Raw genomic sequence first — 20,768 nt, 5'->3', positions numbered from 1 at the left:
TAATGTAAAACAGGAAAGCAGAGAATTTAAACACTGGCAATCCAGTTCCCACTCACACAGAAACCCCACCCCCGCCCCATTTTCTCACTGTTTTTCAGAGTGCATTTTACACAACTGGGACAGGGCTTTGCATTAAATGCTTGTCTTCTTGTCTTTGGTCGGAGAGACAGCTCAGCAGTTAACCGTTCTCGCAGAGACCTGGGGTCAGTTCCCAGCACTCACGGTGGGCAGCTCACAACCACCTGTCACTCCAGCACCAGATGATCAGACACCCTCTCTGACCCCCACAGGCACTGTATGCACACAGCGCAAACACACACCACACACACACACATACACACATATAAACAAGTTTAATGTTTTACACTTAACACCTATCACCAGTATTTCCAATGCCATAAGAAAAATTACCTGACACTGTAAACACCTCTTGGCAAGTATTGTTTTGAACAGCATTGTAATACTCTGCCAATTGGAGGTAGTATGGCTTCTTTTGGCCGTTCCACAGTTATCTGGTACCCATCTAGTATTTCTCTGTGCTGTTTTGCTCTGCTGCAAATAGTACTCCCTTCCTGAGCATTCATTTCATTCACATACCACCACAGGACTAAAGGGTGTTCACACTTTTTTTTTTTTTTTTTGGTTTTTTGAGACAGGGTTTCTCTGTGTAGCCTTGGTGCCTGTCCTGGATCTCACTCTGTAGACCAAGCTGACCTCAAACTCACAGAGATTCGCCTGGCTCTGCCTCCCCGAGTGCTGGGATTAAAGGCGTAGGCCACCACCGCCCAGCGTGGGTGTTCACACTTTTAAGAGCACAGGCGAACATTGCCAGATGGCTGTGGAGGGTCAAAGGGATGCTTTTCAGCTCCATTACCTCGACTTGGACCAAGAGGACAGGAGCTCTCCCCCAGCACGGCTGCTGGGATTCAGAACACTGCTGGGAAGGTAGGACCCTTGTGACCCTGCTTCTGATCCCTAACCTCCCACAAGGTTCTGCCCCCTCTGGTGGGTTCTGGCTGCCTCAGCCTCTTGCTCTGTGAGTCTATTTCCCACTCTTCTCTCTGGATCGTTGGGACTCAAGTTCGTGGTCCCTTTGGCTTCAACCCTCTTCACCCTTAACTATTTCTATGTGTCCATTTCTTTAGCTGGAACCCCCACAAAATGTAACCACATGCAATATTCAAATACATTTCCTGTCCTGGGTCCTAAGACCCTAGAAGAGGAGGAAGCAACAGTCAGGGGGCTGTTTGGACAGTCTCACTGACAACAGCCGGTAACTACTGTTTAGCAAGTGATTAAAATATCGAGGTGAGAACCACGCCATATTATTTGCATGTCTCTAGGATACAATGATCTGAACAGGATAGAGCCACAGCTTTTTCCTATCTCATGTCCAGGACTAGCTTTTTTTTTTTCCCCCAGAACCCATAACTTACAGACCCATAAAAGGTCTCATGGTGAAGGGGATAAACACAGCAGTTTCATGGCAGATGAGGCTGGGATTTGCCACAAACTATTGCTGGATGAGAACATGGGAGAGAGAGTGTCATTTTTACTCTGATGTGAAGAAAGCACTCAGCTGTTCAAGACCAGCCCCCCTCCTTAGCCCTGTCCTGTCTCCCTTTGCTCTCTGTTGCTGTAACAAACACCACGGCCAGAAACAGTTTGTGGAGAAAATGGCTAACATTTCCGTGTCACACTCTGTCACCGAGGGAAGTGAGGACAGGAACTCGAGGCAGGAACTGAAGCAGAAGCCAAGGAGGAGTGCCTCTTACTGGCTTGCTCCAGGACTTGCTCAGCCTGATTTCTTATATAGCTCAGGACTATCTGCCAAAGGGTGGGCCCTACCTACACCCCACCCACACCCTACCCACACCCTACCCACACCCCACCCATCAATCATTCATCAAGATAATGTCCCAAAGACCTGTCTATAGGCCAATCTGATGGAGGCAATCCTTCCCTCTTGTAAGATAACTCCAGTTTGTGTCAAGTGGTCAAAAAACTAAAGAGCACGGTGGCATGAATGAGCTGGATGGCGGGCTGGGCCTGATCATTGGATTTCTACACAGACTGACAAAGCAACAGCAGCTTAAAGGAGCAGGGCACAGATTCAGCTTGAGTTTCAACGTCTATGAATTTATACCAAGCTGAGGCAAAGGCACCCTGACCCGCCTCTGCCCAGTAAAGGAGTCAAGGAAGGGTCAATGATGTAACCAACAGCTGCTTTCTGCTCTTAACAACATGTTTCTCCAGGGTGATGGTGGACTCCATGGTGGGAAAGGTGCATGATGGGAAGGGCGGTCTACTAAGAGCTTGTGTCTCCCTGTACCATGTGCAAAGAGCTTCAAAGTGAAATATCTAGTAACTTTATTTGTGTTTCATTTATTTATTGTGTGTCTGTGTACGTCCGTGTGTGTGTGTGTGTGTGTGTGTGTGTGTGTGTGTGTGTGTGTGTGTGTGTGTGTGTACATGCTGTGTTGCATGTGTGGAGGGATTGAACTCACACCATCAGGCTTGGCGGATGTGTCTTTACCAGCTTGAGCCATCTTTTCAGCCCAGACTTAATAACATTAATAGAAAGATTAAGGCCCAGACTAGACACAGCTGAAGAGAGAATTGTATGATTGGATGACATTCTTCAGTTCTCACTAGCCTCTGCAAAATTGGGGCAAACAGAGGAGAAAAAAATAAAAATAGGAATTTAGTAGACATGTTAGATTAATATTAAAAATATGATAGAGATAATATGAATAAATATGAGAAATTAAACACATAATTTAATATAATACATTTGTGATTGAATTTTTTGTTGTTGTTGTTGTTTTCTGAGACAGGGTTTCTCTGTGTAGTCCTGGCTGTTCTGAAACTCACTCTGTAGACCAGGCTGGCCTCGAACTCCGAGACCCACCTGCCTCTGCCTCCTGAGTACTGGGATTAAAGGCGTGTGCCACCACCACTTGGCTCTTGTGATTGAATTACAAAAGAAAACAGAAAAGAGGCAATGTTTATAGATAAGAGCTGATTTTAATATTTAAGTACACCATCGTAAAAAGTGCTGAATAGGGGCTGGGGAGATGGCTCAGTGGGTAAGAATACTCGCCGTGTAAACATGGAGATCTGAGTTCAGATCCCCAGCACCCACATAAAAGAGTTGGGCATGGCCATGTGTGCCTATAAGCACAGCACTGGGGGTGGGGAGGGGTGGCAGGGTAGAGACGGGCAGATCCTGGGTGCTTGCTGGCCAAACAGCCTCAGTTTCGACAAGGGAACCTGTCTTGGGATGATAAGGTAGAGAGTGAAGACACTTGATGTCCTCTCTGGCCTCTGCATGTTCTGGAGACGTATGTGAGCATCACACACATGACTGGGGAATCCAGACAAGGATGAGACTCTTATGAAAATGCACTGGGAAAGAGAATAGATCTGGAGAGGATGAAACAGTAGTTGGCAAGAATGGGTGCCCAGCTGTGACAGAGGGCACAGAGGTGCCACCTTCAAAGGACTGAAGGAAACATAGGCATGGACCTGAACCTGTCAATCAGTTAAATGTAATTATCAAAAATCATGATAGAACAAAGCCATTTAAAAAAAATGTTGGTTGGCCATTATTAATAGAATTTTTATAAGGTAAACTTCAGGGAGAAAAAATCCCAGAAATACGTGTGAGATTTAAGAAGGAATGTTCATCCCGTAAAACTACATGTGTGAAGTCTCAACAAACACTAGCTATGGAAATGACAACCTATAATTTATGAGTTTAGAACAATACAGAACTAAGAAACATAAGCTATACATGTATAGTTTATATTGACGGTACATTTCTTGCATGTGTGTGAAGAAGGATCAGTGTCGATTGCAGATTTCAGGTCATGTGACTCCAGCTTATTGATGTTCCTAGGTAACAAGCAACATCACAGAAGTAGAATGTTCTTCTATGGATGTACATTCCTACATCACAGAACTACTTCCACATCAGACTGGGAAATAAGACAGAGAGAAAATCATCTGAGTGTATTGTTAAGGAGAACAGAGCAGAGCAAGAAAACTTTGGAAGTGCAGCACAGACAGGACTTGGGAAACCCACCAGAAGACGGGTCTGCCAGGCTTGCAGCAAGGGTCAGCAGTGAACTCCCAGCTTGCTGGGCTGGATTGCAAATCCCAGTCATGTGTTAATTACAAGAGCTGGGAGGTAGAACACACAGGAAAGAGGAGAGTTGAAGCAGATGTCACAGTGTTAGAAAAACCACTTTAAGAGAGAAGAAATACTAGATATTACAGTTACAACAGTTGGGGCTGGAGAGCTGACTCAGAGGTTAAGGGCACTGGCTGCTCTTCCAGAGGACCCTGGTTTAGTTTCCAGTACCTACATGGTGGCTCACAACCATCTGTAACCCAGTTCTGGGGGTCTGGTGCCCTTTTCTGTCCTCTGTGGGCTTCCCGTGCACATGCATGCGTGCGCACGTACTCAACACACACACAAATTAAAATGATAAAAAAAAACCTCCTTTAAAAAGTAAAATGCTCCCAGCACTCAGGAGGCAGAGGCAGGAGGATCTCTGTGAGTTCGAGGCCAGCCTGGTCTACAAAGTGAGTTCCAGGAAAGGCGCAAAACTACAGAGAAACCCTGTCTCGAAAAACCAACAACAACAACAAAAAAAGTAAAATGCTAGAAATGAATGAACACAGAACAGCAGGACAGACCTAACACAGTCAAAGAATGGAAATGGGAAGAACAGAAATAATTCAGTTAAAAATAAAGTACCAACAAAGCCAGAATTTGATTCTTGGAAAAAGATATAAAATTAACCAGTTCCTGGAAGACTATGAGGTAAAACCTCAGCGGAGGAGCAGCCAACACACAATGTATAAATGCAGCGGTATGTGTGCAAGAGACACCGAAAACATCAGAGCCAAACCAGGAAAGGCTTATGACCGTCAACTTGAAGAGAATGGAAGATGCAACTCTATCCACAGAACAAATGATTGAAGAGGAACCAAAGGCTGAGCGGCCTAGTAGCCATGAAACAACTTGGATCATGATTTAAAATCTGCCTCCAAAAGGAATGGAGGCAAGTAAACCCTGCCAAGAACCGTACGACTTCACCCCACAGCTCTTTTCTCACATCTGGAAGCCTGTTCTGCCCAAACTGAGTCCCCATGAGGAAAGGGTCACTTTTAGAGTTTATGCTATTTTTGTAGGCAAATACTGATGAGGTTGAGGCAGGGGGATTTTGAATTTGAGGTCAGCCTGGGCTACACTTTTACCTGTGTATGACTCACACCTGTAATCCCAACATATGGAGGCTGAGGCAAGAGGATTGCTACAAGTTTTGGGCTAGCCTAGTTACAGAGTGAGCCTCTCTCTTAAAACAAGAAAAATTTAGCTGGGCGGTGGTGTCGCACGTCTTTAATCCCAGCACTTGGGAGGCAGAGGCAGACAGATCTCTGTGAGTTCGAGGCCAACCTGGTCTACAAAATGAGTTCCAGAACAGCCAGGGCGGTTATAAAGAGAAACCCTGTCTCAAAAAACAAACAAAAAAGAGAGAGGAAAAAAATTGAAAAGTAAAATAAACTTTAGGCCTGGTGTAAAAGAAGGTAAACTTCTGGTGTTTTCCTTCCCTATAAAACACTTTGCCCTCACCACACCACCATCTATGGAATTTCCTGTGAACTCGAGTACTAGAGTTACTTTTTACTTTTAGTTCCAAAAGTCATATGCAGGAGACCAAAGACTTCCTAAAACCTACAAAGATAGTCTGTCACTCATTGTGCTGAATAAGACTGCATTTCGGGGCTGGGTTTTCCTTCTCTCTCCCCAAATGAGGCAAAAGCAAGTGAACCAACAGAAGCGTGCCTAAAAAGTGGCATTCTGTTCAGTGAACATCTCCAAAGAATACTGATTTTGACAGCGAACCACGGTGTGAGCGCGCAGACACACGGTCAGGTGACAGCGGCCACAGGGAGGTTCTCGTTGGTCAGTGACAATCAGCTTGCTGGCTCAGGGAAAGTCGGTGACATGACGGGATCTGACAGTATCGTAAGCTTTGTTTTTCTGTCGAGAGGGCAAAAGCAACAGGCGGTCGTGCCTTCCGAACCTGTGGGGCACGGGCATTCAGTTAAGCACTACAGTGTCATCATTTTCAAAGCATCTGCGATTCTGCATCTTTGGATGGATGTTCAGCCAGCACGTCGGCAACAAGTAAGCAAGACACAAGTTCTTAGGAGCGCGAATGTGCTCAGCCGAGCTGAGACTGCACTACGAGTCTAAAAGCTCCCAAGGATCAGAGGCCCCAGGAATGCCTGAGACCTCGCTCCCAGGACGAAGCCACACAGTTCTGGGGGTCTTCTATCCTGATGCGGCACCCCGAGTGTGTACCCTCACAGACCCAGCCAACACCATCCTACCCTGTCTCCCCTCCCCCACTGAGAGCGGCCACACGAGGCCGCCTTGAGATCCAGGGTCACAATCCCCCTTCCATTCACCAGCTGAGCAGCCCTGTGCAGTTTCAAAGTTTTTTCCTTATCAAAGTTTCCTCACATGTGTAGTTGCTGTAAATACCACATGAAATAACATCTGAGAAGAGACTGACTCAGTGCTTGATACGGAACACAAAGTCAATAAATGGCACCCCTCCCTGGTGTGACACATTCCTATGAAAGCAGCCCTCTAGAACGCATTGCCCATCAGTCCCTGCCACCAGACATTTTATCAGCTGTTGCTGCGTTAGCTCTGCCTTGCTCTTCTGGTCTTTCCGGAGGTTACGATCTCTGGACAGAGGCACTGCTGTGATTCCTGGAGACCTGGAGGGTAGGAGCTTCATGCCTTCTAGGCTACACGAAGGCTTGGCTCCAACAGCAAAGAGAAGCTACCCGGCACTTCTGAGCAGAAGGGTAAGAGGTCTTCCTCTTCAGAGCGCCTGGGTGACTGTGGAGAGGAGATGGATGGCACAGAGACAGGCAGAGAGGGGTGAGGTGGTCACTGGAGGAGCACACTGCAGCCGGAGAGGGTGATGCTTGAATGAGAACAAAGTCTGCACAAGCAGCTTCTGAGGCTGCTCAGGGAGGTGGACCTAAGCAAAGACGGAGGCTGGTGAAAGTCCCTGGAGATGATGGCAGACCGCATGTCCACACCCTCCATCTGCACTCTAGTGCTGGGTCAGGTCCACCTAAGCACACACCAGGCCTGTAGCAGAAACTAAGGCTCTGGACCTCAGCCTCACCAGGGGACATGTTGCTTTCAAATGGAATTCTGGGAGGTTTGAGAGCACAGGAGAAGGTCAAGGTTGGATCAGAGACCATCCCTTGCTGGCTGTTGGGGACCAGTGAGAGAGAGGAGGGATCTTCCGTGGTTGTGGCTTGAATGTGAGATGTTCCCACAGGATCATAGTTTTGAATACTTAGATCCCCCAGCGGTCGGGACTGTTTTGAGAAGAGACTGAAACGTTTAGGAGGTGGGACCTGGCTGAAGGAAGTGAGTCACTGCTTTGAGATTGCACATCCTTGTCCTACTTCCTGTCTCTTCTCTACTTCCCGTTCTGCCAAGATGTAAGGAATCCAAGCTGCATGCAGCTGCCACCATGAAGCTGCCTGCCCCAAGACCCACCATAACGAACCGTATCCTCAAATAGTAAGCTGAAATAAACCTTTCTTTACTTCTCGGGTATTTAGTCACAGAAAGGAGAAAACTAATACAGTGGGGAAGAGCTGGTCCAGTCCAGGCTATGGGTGTCATAGAAAAGGTGCCCCAGCAGGGGCACTTCTACCAAGAGCTAAAGGGCACCTGGGTATCAAGTAGCCCATGAGCCACCAGTATCTGCACCCCCAACAACTTGCTAGAGACAAGATCCTGGGTCTCATTCAAGGTCCTGAATCCCAGCCTGTGTTTGAACCGGGTGCCCTGGGACCCTGTGTGCACACTCGGATTCCAGGGCACAGCTTGGAGGAGATTCTCACTAAATGAAACGAAGTGTGGTCAGATCATGTGAGAAGGGCAGGTGTTCTTGGGTCACAGCAGGGTGAGCATGCCCGTGCATGTGGTGGTAGGGTGGGCACGCTTATTGAGGATGCTGGCATTTGTTCCATGTGGCAGCCACCCTGAGCCAGTGAGTCCCGGAAGTGACTCACAGTGTTCCCTCCTCTCCCCTGCCAGTCGGGCTTTGTGTGGTTTTCTTTATATAGATTTTTGTGTCTAGATGAGGAAAGTCAGGGCCCAGGGTAATTATACACACCACCTCCTACCCTCATAATCCTGGCACTCGGCGAACGTCAAAACAATAATAAAACAACCAACAAGTCACGGAGAAAACGGGGCTTTCCACAATAAGCCCCACCTCACCCCTGTGCTGGAGAGCCCCATGCAGGGGGGAGGGAGGGAGGGAAGGGCCTGTGTCTACGGGCTGCTCACTCTGTTCTCTTCTGCAAGTCTCTGTATAGCACTGCCCAGATCTAGAACTTTCTATTGCCCTAAATCCACGCATGGTTCAGCCCTTTCCCAAGAAGCCAGCACATATCGTTCAGCTACTAAGAAATGCCCCCATTGGACCCATAGTTATCTATTTAAAACAAAGTCAAGGTTTGAGCTAACATTTGAACTAGGCTAATGGATGTGTGGGTAAGCTTTCTCAGACAGACATGTCAGCCCCGCTTCAAACTGAGATGATGAGCCTAGGTATAAAATTACCCAACATTTGGGGTAATTCTGAACAGTTTGACTTCATGTCATGCTACAGGAACCGATGTCCCTGGTTCTCTCATTTTCTTAGATCCATGATGTTCATGGAGAAACCAACCAAGGAGATTTAATTGAAAGAGAAAGATAATTGCAAAAAGCACAGGATATTTTCATAAATAGATGTGAGAGTATATGTAGACAAATTTCTAAATGGTCTTATTAAATAAGAAACACAGAGCCAAATACAGAATTAAAGCCTAAGAGATCAGAGCAAGAGCAAACTTTTTTTTATTAACATAAATAAAATCACATTTCAGCACAATTAAAATATCACCACAAGTATATATTTTTTTTCTGGGGCCTAAAACTAGGTTAGAACCCTGTTAATACCCGGCAAGGAGGCTCAGTGGCTGCAGGTTTAAAATGAGGCTAAGAAGAGCTGAGCTGAGAAAATGTGGGGATATGCTGGGGAGTGCCAGCTTAGGTAGGAGATCCTGAGACTGACCAGCAGCGGTCCCGTTGCTAAGCAGAGAGGACCGATGGCAGTCTGATGGGTGCTTCATCATCTACTAGGACCCTTTCACCTTGTCAGGCAAGCTCAGTGGGTGGAACAATGACTTTTCAGTACCAACAGTGAGGGCTGCGGAGACAGTTCAGTCACTAACGTGCTTGCCACACCAGCAAAAGGGCCTGATTGTGGATCCCTAGCATCCACATAAGAAGCTAGGTGTGGTAAGGCATGCACCTGTACTCCCGGTGCTGGGAAGGTAGAGGCAGACAGGTCCCTGGAGCTCCCTGGCCAACCAGCCTAGCCAAAGCAGTGAGCTCCGGGTTCAGTGAGAAACCCTGTCTTAGAAAGTAAGGGGCAAAGTGATTAAGGAGGATGTCCAATGTCGACATCTGGCTTCCACATGCACGCTAAACACATGTGCAAACACATGTACATGCACACACACAGACGCCATAAGCGTGAGAGAAAAATCAGTGCGTATAAGCTTAGGGCTCATCTACCCTTCTCTACTCTTACACAATCTAGGGTCCAAAGCTAGGGTGGCCCTCAATTTCAAGCTGGATCTTTCCACATCAAATAAAGCAATCAAGACAATCCCCCCCACCCAGCCGTATCCACAGGCCAGTTTGATCCAGGCACTCCCTCACTGAGACTATCTCCCGTGATGGTTCTAGGTCATGTGACTAGAAAAAAACCCGGCCACAGCAATGTGCTGGCCAGCATCCATTGAGTTTAGGATATCAGTAGATCAGCAGGTCCAGGCAGCTCATACCGAGTCACAAGTTTGAAGAGTGTAAGCAAGTTTATGACAGTGCTCCCCTTGTCCTTGGGCTTGGTTCTGTCATGAAGCTGTCATGCTGTCCCTTCTGTAGCACTCACTCATGGTGTGCTGGTTAGCTACAGTTAGGCTGACTCCAGCAGCATCTCACTTTTCTCTGAGGCCTCCCTTCCTGGCTTTCAGACAGTCTTCTCCCTGGGTCAGGACATGGTTATGCCTCCATGGGTGTTGATACCTTGATCTCCTTGAAGGATGCCAGACATCACCTCTCTAAGGTACCCTATCCAAATACAGTCACATTCTGAGGTACTAGGGCTAGGATTGCAGCATCCGGGAGGACACCAGACACTGTGTAGCTAACAGTCGCCTTCCTGTCCTGGGTGTGCACATGGGATGCCAGGAAAGCAGTCCTAATACCCAGAGAGGTGACTTATGTGGAATCCGAAGGGGGCTTGGAGTCCACACAGTATCAGGCTGAGTCCTTCTTACCGCCTGTGGGTCTGCCGGGGACGCCTCTCTAGAGCATTCCCACTCAGAGGCACTCACTGACCACATCATGAACAAGGATATCTGTGTTGTTACTTTTTGGTTTTTAATATATATTCCCCATTTAAAATGATGGTATGGAAGCCAGGCATGGTGGTACACACCTTTAATCTTCAGGAGGCAGAGGCAGGCGCATGACTGTGTTCAAAGCCAGTCTGGCCTACAAAGCAAGTTCCAGGACAGCCAGGGATACACAGAGAAAACCCTGTCTCAAAAAAAAAAACAAAAAAAAAACAAAAACAGAAACCAACAATAAATAAACGAATAAAAAACAAACAAATAATAAAATGATGGTATGAAGCTAAAGTTATTGAATATTTGACGTTCAGAAATTTTGGCTGAGGACTTCGATCATTAGTCCCCCGGTCTTCTTCAGGGGTCTCTAGCCATGGGCAGCTATACAGTAGGGGAGTCAAATGCACAGGCATTTCCAGGAATCAGGGTCTGACTTAATCCAGACCTTGGAGACTTGGTACATCATCAGGCCCCATGGGAGAACAGGTCAAAAGGACTGGGACATACTTGGGATCTTCCCCAGCCTTGGTGAGCAGACTTGCAGAATGGCCAGCCATTTGTTCTACTACACTGGATATTTTCAGGAAAGTTGGGATGGACCTGTGGATCGCCTAGCCTGTAGGGTGAGAGCTAAATGGGGAGGTTCCGCAGAGCCGAGCATCTTCCCAGGTAAGGTAGCACATCAAAGATGAGGCCACACTCCAGATGGGTTGACTCTGTTCTCGTCATCTCTCTCCAGGCCCTCCTTGTCCCTTCAGAGAGTCCTGAGGGAGCCTGGTGGATGGGAATGGAAGAGGCACGTGCCGTGAGCAGAGCCCAGGCATGGGTGCCATGCCTACACAGCCTTGATGCTGGAGAAGGTTCCAGCATTGGCTGCTACAGGGAAATCAGCCACGGGTGTACAGAGGCCTGCAGAACATGGGCAAGAGAGTAGGTCAGCATCATGATGCCATCACCATCCCTACATAGGGATCCCTGCACTCAGCTCCTGCGTGTGGGACCTGTGCCAGCTGACAGATTAGTATTCTATGGATCTCATCTCTGTTGTCCTCTAGCTCCGAACACCAGCTGTGAGACATCTAAGCCAGCTCATTCTCGATTTTATTAGTACTTAGCCACCCAAAAGTATCAAAGTCAACAGAAATTGTTTCACAAATTATCTTCGGAAGCCCCCTGAGTTGTGAGGAAACTAAGTAAGCTGGTTGCTGATGAGTACATCAGAACATTAGAACAGAATTTTCCAGAAAGCCTTCTGAGATGGAAGGGGGCAGGGCCAGTTAACTGCAGACACACCCCTTTGCTTTTCCCTGCTGACTTCTCAGTTAGTGACCATAGTTCCCTGGGTCCCCACCAAGAGTCATGCTTTGCAGTAGAGGCTGCCTCCTCGTTGAACAGGTTTTAGGAAAATAGAACACTGACTTTATTTTACCTTCAACGTTCGACAGCCAACAACAGAAGCAATTTTCAGGCCCCTTGAATGGCTCAGAAATCAATTACGCCGTCATCTCTGATCACGCTGCAGATACAAAGAAGCCAAGGGAAGCCGAGGGAGACAGCACCTCACCCAGTCGAGGGAAAGTTAAACGGAATTAGATTTCAGTCAACAGCTAGATTATAGTATCATGTTTCTGACAAGATTACAAAAAGCAGATTAATCCTCTCAGTGTACCTTAATTGTGGGAAAGGCTTCCACACCCGAAATCCAAGAAAAGTAGATGACAGGGACCATGAGGAGAAGATGGCTGAGTACTCTAACCCCAGATGGGGAGATCAGTGCTAGGGTTCGGGCACACCCCCAAAATACTCTCATGAAAGGCCTACAGCAGCATTTAGACGACCAGGGCTCCAAAGTCAGCCAAAATTTCAACAACTTTAGCTCCATACCATCAGTTTAAATTGAGGAAAGTAAGTTAAAAATCAAAAAGTAACAACACAGATATCCTTGTTCATGATGTGGTCAGTGAGTGCCTCTGAGTGGGAATGCTCTAGAGAGGCGTCCCCGGCAGACCCACAGGCGGTAAGAAGGACTCAGCCTGATACTGTGTGGACTCCAAGCCCCCTTCGGATTCCACATAAGTCACCTCTCTGGGTATTAGGACTGCTTTCCTGGCATCCCATGTGCACACCCAGGACAGGAAGGCGACTGTTAGCTACACAGTGTCTGGTGTCCTCCCAGATCCTAGGCCCCAGTACCTCAGAATGTGACTGTATTTGGATAGGGCACCTTAGAGAGGTGATGTCTGGCATCCTTTGAGGAGATCAAGGTATCAACGCCCATGGAGGCATAACCTTGTCCTGACCCAGGGAGAAGACTGTCTGAAAGTCAGGAAGGGGGGCTCAGAGGAAGCAGGGCTGCCACACCATGGTCTTCAGTCATAGGCCCCAGGACTGAGGGGTAGAAGGTCTACTGCTGAACTCAGCGTATGCTTTAGCAGTGACGTCCCACATGAACACAGCATGAAAGGACGCCTGCACCCAGGAGCCCAGGCAGTAGATGACTTCCCAAGGAACAAAGCCAGGGGCTCGTGATGAGTCACTATAGGAAACCCTGCCAGACCCCACCCCTGCCCTATAGCTCGGGCCTACCTGCAGCTGATTAAAATTCAGACAGCACAGGGACCCTGCCTCCTGCACCCGACGGTTGGGTAAGGGGCCCCAGAAGATGGCAGGACAAACAGACGTCACCACCTGAAACTATTGTCCTTGACCAACAAGTTCCAATTGTGCCATTCCAGTATGGTGGGAAGGCAGGCTCCCAGGTGCCCCGGGGCTGAGTCAGTCAGTCTGAGAGAGACTAAGCACGTTCTCTGTGGACCCTTTCCACGGCTCTGATGGCGGTGACTGTGGGGTAGAAAGCCCTTCCTGGGGAGGTCCTAGCTGTGTCACCTGGAACACACACAGTGACACATACAATGAATGAATGAATGAATGAATGAATGAATGAATGAATGAAGCCTGGGTGAGTAGGATACCTCAAGGGAAGAAACTTCATTTACTCTTCTGAGAAATGAAGCTCCATCTACACCTTTACACACACCTGAAAGGTGACCACACATACATACACACAGGAAAAGTGACCCCCCACACACACACACAAAGTGACCCCCTACACATATGAAAAGTGATCCCTCACCCACACATGAAAAGTAACACACACACAGTGGCATTATGCACACATACACGTAAAAAGTGACATAGGTACACAGGTTTGCTCACCCAGTATTTATGAAGCCACCAATATTTGCATAATCCCACACATTCCCTTTGGCAAATGACCCTGAGGGTATGTTTAGCTAGCTGTCAAATTCAGCGGAGGCCCCATGGGTGTCTTTAGTTCCCTGTCAATAGCTGGTGGCAGAGTGCAGTGCCCTGGCAGCCACAGGTCCCCTGTGAGCTCCCTCCATACCACATTGCTGGACCCTAGCTGACTCCAGACCAAGGACAGCTTCTGAAGTCGAGCCTGTGACTCTGTGTCTTGTCCCTGAGCCTGAGGCCATAGAGAGGAAGGACCTGAGGTTGGCTAGACTGGCCTCTTGTAAGGCCCTCCCTGGTAGGAGGAGTCTATGTGCCTGCTTATGCTTCCTGTCTCCTTTTCTAGGAACAGAAGGGGGAACCCCAAATGTTCCCGGGTCTTCTGTCTCAGCCTGTGTTCTAGAACATCCCTCCTTCCTTGAGGTAGTCTCTGCTTCCCACTGGGTCTGTTCTCTGCTTCTTATCCAGGACCTGGGGACAGAGCAGGTGACCACAGATACTGTGGCTGGCCGCTCCTCCATGCCCGCTGTCCGCGGGCTGCCAGCCCCTGCTGTACTGTTTGGCTATTGAAAGCACCTGTAAGATGAAGACGTGCATGGGGTGTCCCCTCAGCAGCTCTGTGGCTCTCCTGATCTTTGTATGGATTTCAGACACACGAAAGCGGCAAGGAGATGCCACTGCAGAACTCCCAGGGGCCACACTCAGGTTCTGGCCCCCAGGCTGATGCTGGAACACATGCCAACTGCTTAGTGCCACAGTTCAGCACCAGAGAAAACACCAGAGGGTTTGTGGGGAGCTGGGGCTCTTAGCAAAGCTATTGCCCTTTGAAAACTCCCAGGACTGCTGAAGACCAGTGAAGATAAGATCCCCATTCACTCTTCTCTATCCTCCCAGCGAAGCCCACAGACTGATACCCAAGAAGAGCCGCCACCCTCTGTGAGGACCTAGAAAAGGGTTGGCAAGGGAAGGATGGAGAATTGAACTGTCAAATTCCTAGCCACAGCCTCAGCCCTCATGGCTGCTCCTCTAGCCCCTTTGTGAAGCTGACATGGGTTTCTATCATGGAATCAGGACTCCTGTGTGTGAGGCCCAGGCAGAGTCCAGAAGAGCAAGGAGAAAGGCAAGATGAGGTCCATGGTGGCCATCTTGACGTAAGGCGGTTGGTTGGCAAGCTCGCTCTGTGTTGGTGGTGAGGAGCAGGGAGGGGCGAACCCCGCTACTTAGGTGTGCAAGTGTTGGAATTTTATTTCCTCTTTGATGAAAAGTTTAAGACTTTCCTGCTGTCACAGAACAAAGGGAGCCGTGACTTCTGTTCCCCCGTTTGCACAGCTGACTTCATGTGCTTTTGACAGTTCCATTGCGCTTCCGACAGCTACGAGGTCCCCCAGGGGAAGTGAGTGGGGGGCTCATCACTGAGCCAGGCTAGCTCTTCCAGAACGTTACCCTTTATGGAACCTAAAGAATGTCTTTACATGAACGCTTTGTCTTGGGTTTAGGGAAAATGGCTATACAAATCGCTAATGTGATAATTCCCCTCATAGTAAAGCGAAATCGTCCTGTGAAAAACTTCAAAATGCAAGCTACGAAGAGATAAGCCCTCCTGGAGGACTGTCGACCCTTTCTCCTTACTTCAGTGCTGGGGATTGGACTCAGGGCCTTGTGCATGTGAGGCAAGTGCTCTATCCCTGAGCCACATCCCGGTGTATCCTTTAACACCATTACCCGCTGGTCCCCGGGAGATGCACGGAAGAGATACCTGTGCTCTGTAACCACACTGTCATCTCCCTTCTCTCTGCAGCAGGCACTGTGTGCAGACGCTGAGCTACCCTGTAAGGGCCATGACAAAAAGACGAATACCTCCATCCTCACCGGGCTTGCAGTCCACGGGTGAACTGGCCTTCCGTGGGGAATCATAAACATTCACCGAGTGCATCAGGAGGACTTCTAAGGGAAAGGGATCTGAGTCAATACCACCTCTCATGATCTGTGGCGTCTTCTTCTATATCCTTCCCCCCACCACCCCTGAGTCCTTGGTACACACAGGAGGAGAACCTGGTGCTGGGACCACGGGCATGCTTTTCCTGTGTGACTCCCTCTGCACTCTCTGATGCATGGCTCCCTCCGGGGTATGCATGGGTGGGGGCAAGGCCAGCTTCCAAGTCAGAAACAGGAGCTAAAGTTCCAGAAGTCACAAACAAAAAGGTAAAGGGTCATCCCCAATATCCAAGCTCTGTAAAGCTCAGAATAGTGTGCCTGCTGGGCTTATTGTGGGGGTGTAAATGAATTGTACCCCACCCCTGTAGTCTTGGTTATTTGCATACTTGGGTCCTGGCGTATGGCACTACCTGGAAAGGTTTAGATGGTATGACCTTGTTGGAGGAAGGATGTCACTGCCAGTGAGCTGTGAGAGCCCATAGCTGCACCATTCCAGTTTCCTCTTTCCGCTTCATGCTTGCAGCTCAAAACATGGGCCCTCAGCTTCCTGTTCCTGCTGCCATGGCCTTCCCGTCCCCACCCCCATTGCGGACTCTCACCCTCTATAATCATGAGCCCAAATAAACTCTTCCTTCTATAAATTGCTTTGCTCATAGTGTTTTATCACAGCAACAGAAAAGCAAATAGTACACTTATCATGGGTATGTGTAACCAGAGACTAAATGCACAATTAAAGCCAAAGACCCAGCTCTCTCAAAGGAAGACAGGACTGCCAGCCATGGAGTCTGAACTCACAGGTCTGCACTGTCTTGTTGCAAGCCAACTATTAAAACAAGCCACATCCGACTTGGTCTGTTTCAGAAACATGAAGAAATCAGATATACCGCCTCCACTAAAGGAACTTGTCCCTGTATGAACTGTTTCAACAGAAATTTGTGCTCCCTCCCAACCTCTCCATGTAAACACACAATGCCATCCACAGGTTGGATTCTGAGCATCGTGGTTCAAGATCATCTCCATAAAGCCACAATTCAAGCTCTCTGGACCACAGAGCTGCTGTGATTTCCACGTAGGCACAAAGGCAGCAGCTTGCTGCCATATGCTGTTTAGTAAATGTCTGAACATGATTCCAAACAAAACACCATGCCAAGCTGGCCGTGTGAGCAGGCATGCACGCTGCTCATCTTAACTCAGTGCATCCCACTTCCCAGAGAGCTACTGAGGAGACAACCACACCTCACCAGAGAGATGCTGCGGTGAACAACTACACCTCATGAATGTCTGAGGGTCACAGGATTGGACTTTACCAGTCCAATTCATAATTGGCAGCCAAAATGTAATTCATGTGCCAGGACAGTGCCCTTGCATAGAGACAGACGGCATTTGTACTAAGATTATCACCACTGAGCTGGAAAATGGGGTCCTGACCAAGTGGCATTTTTACCACCTCAAGAGTAAAAAGATCAGAGTTGAAGAAAAATCCCAGCTCCCACTCCCAAGTGACCTATAGTGAGTAACCCAGGGGCAGAAGTGTGGGGTGTTCTCCCTGACCACTGACGGGTTCAGAGGCCAGACTCCCTCCCACCTCCTCACAGACAGTATCATCGGAATCTTGTCAGCCACACAATACCCTTATCTTGCTCCTTTTCAAGTCACCGGATTACCCGGAGAAAACAGACACAGAGAGAAAAGAGTACGTCCTTGCAGAGGCACGAATGTCAAGCTTGCTCCCGGACCTCCTCCGCCCCGCTCCCGGAGTCTGGAGGAAATCTGCTTCTCCGAGAGCTGTGGCCACTTCCTCAGGACTCAGTGCTCCCACAGGGCTGGTCCTATTGCCACAGTGTACAGGCGCTGGACAGCTGGTCTGTGTCGGCGGTTACGGCCCTCTGCAGAGGGACCTCAACTAGAGATAATCAGGGAAACCCCAGTGACGCACTGAGAGAATTCTGGTGACCTTGTCACCTCTCCAGCTGCACCGTGTGGCAGAAAAAAGGCAGGTGGGCTGAAGGGCATGAGGAAGGAAACCCCATAATCACAGAGGTGAGGCAAGGACCCCATGAAGAGCCCATCACGTATCGGTGAAGGAAGCCCCTGATTCCTGCTAACACCCACACTGCTCCCCCGTGGGGCCGTGGGCTTAGCTGATGCTACAAGTGTGACCCTCCTGCCTTGGGTGACATTCAAGCCCCCGCATATCAAGTGAGCTGCAAAAGGACAGGAGTACCAGATCCCAGATGAACGCTTTCATTCATAAAATTCACAAAATAGTACAAAGAAATGGAGTGCATAATCGTGTACCAGTACATGTGTTTACATAAGTGTGTTTGGCATAAGTGGGCACACGTGTGAATATGTGAGTATGTACATGCATGAGTGTAAATGCATGCATGTCAACATACACATATGTTTTCATGTAACAGTGTGCATGCATGTACATGCAACTATATTGGGGTATCACAAAGTGGTATATGTGCATGTGAACGTGTACGTGTGAACAGGTGTGTATATAACTGGGTATCACATAAGTAGGTACATGTGTGTACACAAAAAGGTGTATGTAAGTGTACCAGCACTGTTGCGTTTGGGTATTGTATAAGCGGGGACACATAATCACACATGCATGTGCATATGAATATAGAATTATGGACCTATTTAATGCATGTAAGTGTGGTCACATAAACATGTTTAGGTACTGCATAAGTGAGAATACATATGTGTGTGTGTGCACATGTGCATGTGTGAAACATGTGCATGCACGTGTGTGTACGTGCATGATCTCTTTGTTCCCTGAGCCCTGTTCCTAGGCCGCACAAAGGTGGCATGGAAGCCTTCATCTAGAGGAGCAGGTGTGCCACGCATACTGCGCGGCTCACCCTGCTGTAGGCTCTGATCCCGCAGACAAGCTCTAGCCTGGGCCTGGACGGTTGCTTGGCACAGAAGCCATTGGTTCTCCGAAGTCTGTAACTGAGGTACAGCAAGCTCAGCTCATAAAGCGTCTTGGTGTGGCCTCACATCCCGCCCTCACGCCAGCAGCAAGCTTGAGCTGGGGGTGTGCGGGGCTTGAAAGCAAAGCGCTGCTCCGAATCCTCTGGGCTCATTATCCCAGGGAACAGTGGTAACATAATGCATTTTCATTTACTTAGCCTTAAATATATGTAAATTAAAGGGTTTTCTTTTATTAAAAATAACACTGAAACTTACCACTGATGTGTTTTTGTTATTCTAAAGAGAAACGGTACTGGAGGAATGGGGCCTAATGACATTCCCCATTCAGGCTTGTGTCTTGCTGGAGAGAAAGTGGGCCCCCACCCCGGGCTGAGCACCACAGAAAGGCCTGCCCAAGCCACCCGGCGACTTTCTCCCGTGCACACTAATTGCCAGAGTTGCGGTGGAGGGAGCTCACGTCGTGGCTGGAAGCGTAACCGAAGCCAAGAAAGAAAATAAACCACTGTTCGGCCCTAGGAGCTGCAGGGGACGGGAGGCTGTGGGGGGCACGAGCCCCATCCCATCAGCACACAGAGGCTTCCTAGAATCTTCCAGAAAAGATGCCTGATCCATGGCTGTTCCTCACCCTCAGGAGAGGACCCCCACCCTTCCCCAAGGCGCCTGGAAGTGAAAGGTGCCGTGTCTTTCCAGTCTTTCCATGTCCCTCCACATGGTCGCTGTTCCTCAGGCTCCCTGGGCTGTCTGCTTGCACAGGCCCTTCCAACTTACTCAGTCCCTTCAAGGTCACTCCATTTCTTCTGCCCAGTCTCTCTGCCACTGTCAAGGGGACCCCTTCATTCCAGGCACATTGGCAGTACCATATGATCTAGGGAAATCTGGGAGAATTGAGTTTTGGTGTTGTGTTTTGGTAGTGGCAGAGAACACAATAAAAACTCAGCCTTGGGGGTGCTGCCTGTGGTCTACAATCTCAGACCGTAGTGTTTCAGAACCAGAGTTTGCTGGAGCCAAGAGGTGGAGAAGCCTCTTGGCTTGGGTCATTATGGACACCGGTCTGTGTTGAGGGAGGGATCAAGATGTCAAGTAAAAATCAAGAATGGAGCAGGGAGGGGAGTACCTGTCGTGCTTAATATTGACCGCCAGAGCTGACCAATGTGAGTCATCTAGAAGACAAACCTCTGGACACATCCATAAGGAAGTTTCCAAAGCGTTAATTGAGGTAGGAAGGCTCACTGTCAATGGAGGTGGCATAGACACTGGACGACCAGAGAAGGCTCTTTCTATAATCAAAGGCCCTTCCACAAACGGTGAGGGTAGCCTCCCTACCCCCCGGCAAGGGGCCCGGCCTTGCTGCAGCCATGGCTGGCATCTTGCTAAACTGCTAAAGTTAAAGGTGGTCTGGCAAGCTACAGTGGGTGGAAACACTCCGAAAGAATTAATGTCTGCTGAAGCCCTCACACCATCTCTCCAAACAGACTCAGCTGTGAACCAAGGGCAGGGCTCTCGCTGTCCCTTCTGTGGTGACCAGAGAGTCATGAGCATCGGAGGACAAGGCAGGGTAGTCACATATGTCATTGCTATCCTGTGACCCCACCCGGGTCCCCTCCAGATGGACTTCCGCCAGGAAGTTTACCTCCTAGGGATTAAAATCAAGGACTCCAAATTATATGTGAATTCGTGACTAGATAGATCCCAAGCAGAGCTGAGAGGACCTGAGTGGAGAGGAGACCCCATTTCCAAACTGTGAGGGGCCATTGGTCCCACAGGGGCATAGAACACAAGGAAGAACACATTTGCCATGACCTAGACTTCGGGAGACAGGGTGTGGCGGTTACTTTTTGTTCTATACTGTGATTAAATGCCCAACAAAATCAACTTAAGGAAGGGCTTACTTTGGCTCTCAGTTTGAAGGCACAATCCGTTATTGTATAGAAGGCATGGAGCAGAAGCAAGAGGTAGCTGGCCACGTCACATCCACAGTGTGGTGAATGCCAATGCCCAGGACCCTATTTTCTTTCATTAGGTCTGGGAACCCAGCTTACAGAAAGGGGCTGCTGTACTCAGGGTGGGTTGTCCCACTTATTTTAACCCAATCTAGAAACTTCCTCACAGGC

Source organism: Peromyscus californicus, unplaced genomic scaffold (genome assembly GCF_007827085.1).
Source record: "Peromyscus californicus insignis strain IS unplaced genomic scaffold, ASM782708v3 Scaffold_23__1_contigs__length_62951481, whole genome shotgun sequence".
NCBI classification, from domain to species: Eukaryota; Metazoa; Chordata; class Mammalia; order Rodentia; family Cricetidae; genus Peromyscus; species Peromyscus californicus.
This window is presented reverse-complemented; position numbering follows the sequence as displayed.